We start from the raw sequence: 6651 nt of genomic DNA on the forward strand, positions 1-6651 counted from the left end.
TCTGGATACTTTTCATCATGTGCCGGCATAGAAATTTAAGCAACATACTATGCCGGCATAGGTACCGGCATGCTCGAGAATTAACTGACAGTGCCAGCAGTGGACTGATTAAAACAAAAAAAAAAGGTTTTGAAGATCAAAACCAGAAAATTTTGTTATGAGACAATGTCTCGTAGGGGCTACGCCCCCCGGACCCCCCGTATAGTGGCAAACATTTATGAAAATTTCCAACAAATGCCGGCACCGAGCTTTTTCAGCTGCAATGGTGGATTCAAAGAAAAAAAAATCAATTTTTCAACCTCTTAGCATCAATTCTCTCTTCACAATCATCTTCCATTTTCACAAAAAAAAATTCCACTCAAAAATATTTTTCCCTCCTTCTACTCTCACCTCACTCACACAAATTCAATTAAAAATACACACTAATCTATCCCCCAAATACTTAAGATTTTCCTAATTATTATTAACCACTAAACCTGATTAGTGAGGGCTAGATTAGGAATTAAAAAGTAATTACATAAGGGTTAACCCATATTTGATATTTGGATCCAGTTTTTTTCATGTAGCTATATCCCCCAATTGTGGGTTCTATTTTTTCCATCCGATTTAACACTTTTGAGTAAAACAGTGTATGTTTTTCCAAAATACCCTCATCTGAAATATTTTTTCATTTGACTTAATTGGTTGAGGTGGTGGTGATGAAGTGGTGGTAGTGGAAGCTTAAGAAGCTTCGCTAAACCCAAAAGGAAAATCAGTGAACCCCTTGAGTGAATGACATTTAACGATCCTGAGTGCCATGTAATGATCCTAAAAGTTATATAGGTGGTGGCACCACTACTACCATAATAGCACTACCGTCAAATAATACTAATGAAGGTTATGTTTAGAGGGATAAATAGATAATTTAATTGACCTGTTTAACCGTGAGTCACCGAGTATGATCATTTTATAAAGTGTTTGTAACAGTATGACCGTTCCGTGAATCGGCTACTAATAGTGAATTGTTTCTTACAATTTGACCGGTGTAAGCTGTTGAAATGTATTCCACTTGCCCCACGTGCATAAATAATTTGATCGGCGGTTTTCAAAACCACGAAGTTAGCAATGTTTATAGGAGCGTTCAGATGCAAGAAGCAGAAGCCAGTTCCAGATGTCAAAAGCAAAAATATTTTGTTTTTAGAAGTCATTTTGGAACAGCGTTGCCAAAATAATTTCTGGCTTTTCGCCTTATAGAAGTCAAAAGCAACTTCTCATGTGTTATCCAAAGATTCCAAACAGGTTATTAGGGTTTCCATCAATTTCATGGTTTATTCAACTGAACAATCTTCTGGGTTTCATTGTCTTTTTTTTTTAGGTGTTCTTCTTCATTGATAATTCAAAGTTAAGTTTACAAAGAGTTTTAAGACATCAACACATTAGAGTGATAAATACACACCATATAATACTAGTACAAACAAGTAATCTAACAAGTAAAGAGAAAGAGCACACGAAAAATACTAAAAAATGTATGCAAGAGCCGATAAAATTAGAGGATAAATGGTTTTTGGATCATAATTCCACCATAATTATTGATTTTCTTCTTCTCGATATATATATATATTCAAAGGTATGAGTGATTTTCTTTGAGTCTTGAATATTCTGATAAGATTCCTGTCGTAACAGCTCACGACCGATGATCTTGAACACTAACCTAATGAAGAACGACCGTGAAAGTCGACAAAAGATGTTGTAAAAGCATAGAAACAACAGTCATTTTGACATAGATAAATTGCCACCAATAAGGGGAGATTGATAAGTGCATAATTCATATGATTTTAGTGCCCATTCCATACTTGTTCTAGCTATTATTCTTGCATATTTTCGTACTATTACTTTTTTTTGCTACTATCTGTCTCTATTAGGAAAATCATCCAAAAAGGAGCTATAAAGTGCTAAAAACATGTAAGAAGAGAAGTATCAAAGTGCCCAAGTCGAAGAGAAGTGGAAAAAGTACGACGAAACGGAGCAAAGATGCTAAAAATCAAGAGACGGGTCAAAGACCAAGCTTAACTCATTCAAATTAAGGATTTATCATCACCATATTTAAAATTCAATTACAAAAATAATGCAATAAGAATGAGATCATTCCAAGTTCGGTCGAAGAAGTTGTTGGCAAAACAAGCTTTTTAACGAATACCTAAGACAAGAAGGTTCGCAAACTGGTTTGCAAATTTTGGATTAAATAGTTTGCATAATGGTTTGAAAACTAAAGTTCCTATACACTTTTCTAAAAAGATGGTTTGCAAACCATGAAGGCTAAAATTCACGATCGGTTTTAGGTCTTTCCTTACTACTTTTTAGGTCGGTTTCCGAAACCGACTAGGATACTTGGAGGCCAAGCATTGTAAACCTATATAAATAGGTATTAGGCCTTTCAAATATATGAGTAGCTAAATCCTTTGTCGATTAAGGATGAATTCAATGCTCTAAGCATGAAGCTTTATTAGTAATACAAATACATTTGAAGTTTTAATCATTCCCGTTTTTCTTTACTATATCTAAGGTTTATGAGTGATTCTCATATTGGTTTGGGAGGCCTACTAGATCAGTATATTTATTTTTCTATTGCTAGTAGATACTTGGAGCGGTCCATAATTGTCGTGCATCTCCTATACAAGTAGAGAACGCGAGACCTCGCAGAAGGATTCTGTGGAGCAATCGTGTGTGAAGACAACACTAGTAAGCGGACCTTGCGCTAAGAGTCTAACTGTTATGATCAACCTAAGTTCACATAACTTAAATCTTCTGATTGGGTTACACCTTGAGTGCACTACTACTTGGTGGTTCGGTTGGATAGAACTTAATATGCGAGCACTTCGATATCCAGTTACACAAGGAACTTTGGGGATAACATTGCGTCAGCTGTAATTCTACGATTGGTGATGACTGGTTCTAACGGAAGATAGATAAGTATTCTAATCATGTTAACGGTTGGTAACAGTGAAGGATTCCTTGATCATCTCTTTCTTTTATTATTATCTTTTTATTTATCTTACAACCAATCCCCCATTTGTTATTTACTTTGTTTTGCTGATACAAATAAACTATCAATTACACATCTTTCTGTGGGAACGATCCTTACTACCGCTATATTACCAGTTAATTGTGTGGAATAAGTGATTTGATTTGATTGCACTTACGACAACCCATCAAATTTTGGCGTCGCTGCCGGGGAGCAGTTTCTAATTGATTTGTTACTTGTTTAGCTTGTTTTTGTTTTTATTTTGTTTTTAGCTTTTTATTTAGATTTTTTATTTCTTGTGAGTCGTCATGTTTCCTTACGAAAATAACATGTACGGAGCACAAGATTACACATACAACAGTAGTAATCAATATGGTTTTCAATCTCATTCATATGACAACTACCAACCATCATATCCTATGGGTATAATCAAATCCAATCTTTTGGATATGATCAATATCCTACAGAACCTTACGGATGTTCTCATACATGTCAACAACCTTATGACAAGCATGTAAGTGAACAATCACATGGATGGGAGGATAGTTATGCTTCTAATCATTATTCTTCTAGTCTGACAGATCTGATACAACAATATATAAATAACATGGACCAGCACATTCAAAAAATGGATGAACGCAACCAGACTATGGATGGTTATGCTTTTAATGATAGTTCTTCTAATCTAGAAAATCTAATGCACTAATTTTTGAATAGTCTGGATGAGCACAACAAAAAGACTAAAGATACACTCCAAAAAACTTCAAAGGACTATGAATATCCCAAGGAATCGCATTGCTCAACTCGGTGAATGCAGGGATGAGGAGAAGTATGGCCTCAAAACCAAAACAATTCCGAAATTTCTATGCATGACGAATATTATGATGAAGATGAGCAACCCTTGGAAAGTCGTTGCAACAATGATACAATTATTCCAACTCCGGATCTTTATAATGATCATTCGCATATTCAAAAGGAGGAGATTGGGTATGACATATCTATTGTTATAAATGGTGTAATGTACTCAAACGGAGGTATTACGAGTTGCATCAATGAACTAGACTTTTTAGGAGAGGATTTTGATTTCGATGACGAGATTGTTGAAGAGATAAAGATTGAGAATGAAATCAAATTGATTGAAGTCGTGGAACATGATAGGTGTTGTAAAACACCTAATTTTGTATCTAGTATTTATGCTTTCTTTGCTATTATCCTTGTGAATTGCATCTCTTATGTTTAGTTTTGAGTTGTTAGGTGCAATGGAATCCTTGGGAGCAAAAGAAGGAGAAAGCTCATTTTGAGCGAAAAAGGCACGAACATCATTTCATGTGCAACTGTTATTAGGAGCAGAGCCGATCCAAACCAACTATTGCAGCTTAGTCTAGAGAAGCAAGGAAAAGACATCCTTGGCTGGCTCTTATCTACTCTACTTGGGTGGATGTATCCACTTTCATTTTCCTACAGTAAACCTAAAAATCAGAGAACCTAAAAATCAATTCTATCATTAGCTTTTATTCCTCTAACCTGAAACCAATGGCGGCATCTAAAACTCAGAGAAATCGAGAAATTTAGAGATGAAGTTGTTCGACTGTTACATAGTTGCAGATGAAGAAGCAGGAGTTGGTGATGAGTACCAGGGTTTGATGGCTCGATTTAAAAGAACAACTCAATGGTTTGTGTGAGTTGAAGATGCAATGAAGAGCTGTTGTTGTTACTGAAGCAGATTTGTTTAAATCAGAGATGAAACAGATCGAGAAGGTGGAGGTTATAACGGGTATGATACGAAGCTGAGGATGAAGAGAAAGTTAGGGTTTTAATGAGTTACAAGGCTGAGAAGACCAAGGATCTGTTGTTGTTCAGATGGGGTTTGTAGTGATGAAATTGGAGATAGGTTTGATTGTTGAGTCTTCCCTGAGTTGAAATGATGATTTGGGTTTTGCAGATGAGTGGAATTATAGGGAAGAAGATGATGAAGGTTGTGCTACTTCCACTGAAATTGCAGAGAAGATGGAGTCGATTATGAATCTGAGAATGGGAGTTGTGTTGGTGATTTGTTTTAAGGAAATGGTGGTACTGATATGAAGTGTTGCAGCTGCAGGTGGAGATAAAACTGAGCCTGCCATGGGATTGGTTGTGAACAAGAAATCAAGAATGACTTGATTTGTGTCAGCAAATTGAGATGGGTCTGGTGGGATTTAAGTTGAAGGCTGAAGTGGTGGTGCTTTACAAGATATGTTGCAGCTTGACTAAACCTGAAATGGAGTTGCAGCAATTGTTACAGGAGATCGAGAGGAACAGAAAAGTGGAATCCGAGATAGAGAAGAACAAGGTCTTGATGGCTGTGAAAATGGTGATGTATTGGCTTGAGTCTGTGCAAGTGACTCAATGGGTTTGAGGTTTTGAATTGAGGCTTTGTTGGTGGAGCTGTTTCAAGGAACTGAAATGGGTTGATGTTGTAAAGCAAGGAAATGGAGAACTCTCGGTGCTGCTGTGAGAAGAATACAAGAATGTTTTGTGTATGAAATCCATTACAGGGATGGAATTTGTGCTGCAGGGTATGATGATGAATTAAGAATGGGTTTGGTTCAGATTCAATGAAGATTGGTTATGAAGATGATGAGCTGATACTGTATTAGCTTGAGGAACTGAGCAGCAGGTGATGGAAGTTTATGCTGGTATTGAGATTGCAGTCAGTGTATGAAGAATGGGTTCAGTCTGGTATGGAATATCTGGGTTACATTTGATGTTACAGATGAAACAGGTGGTTGTAGGTTGTAGTTGTGAAGTAATGCAGCTGGGACAAGAGGGATATTGCAGGTGATGAAGTTGAAGTGCAGTCAACAAAACAAGGGAAGAATGGCCTTGGATCTGGAGTTGGTGGTGAGCTTAGATGTATGTTAGGACAGGTACAAACTACAGGAGCTGAACATAATGTTGGTTGCAGTGGCGATTTGAAGGTGTTGCTGCAGTTGGGCAATGATGGTGTTGTTGGCACTTGGTTCGATAGAGAAGAGAAGTTAGATGTATGTTAGTGATATTGCAGCTGGAGGAAGAATTGAGGCTGCAGAGTGGTTGAAATTGCAGGTGGAGTTTACAACATATGCAGTTTACTATGGAGCTGTCGGTATTGTTTCAATGAAACTGGAAGTGAAGCAGCTGAGATTTGAGCTCATAGAGGAGACGGCTTATGGTGGTTGTTGTGCAGTGGTCTGGTACTGAAATTGAAGATGGAAGTGCCTTGTCCTGTGATGGGTATTTTGCAGCTGAAATGGGAGCAACAAGAGCAGGTGCTATTGGGTATGTGGCGTGGAGTTATGTTTGATGCTGAGGTTGTATGTGAAGTTGCAGTCTGGAGCTGAAAATGAACTATGGTGGTGACTTGGTTGATGTTGTTGTTGCTTATGAAGAGATGGATTAGGTGGAGAATAAGCTGACAAGGATTTGGACTGCTAGTTGCAATGGGATGATGCAGTTGTGTGTTGGTATTGCTCGCAATTGAGAGACTGAGACAGGGAAGAAGAAATGAAGATTGTTGTGTAGAGCTGAAGCTGCAAATGGTTAAGTTATGCATTTTTTATGAAACTGGCGGTGCATAAGGGTCATCATGGCGCAACACCAACTCAGGCAGTGCAAATGGCTTTGGCCAAGAC

This window comes from Papaver somniferum, chromosome 7, assembly GCF_003573695.1.
Source record: "Papaver somniferum cultivar HN1 chromosome 7, ASM357369v1, whole genome shotgun sequence".
NCBI classification, from domain to species: domain Eukaryota; kingdom Viridiplantae; phylum Streptophyta; class Magnoliopsida; order Ranunculales; family Papaveraceae; genus Papaver; species Papaver somniferum.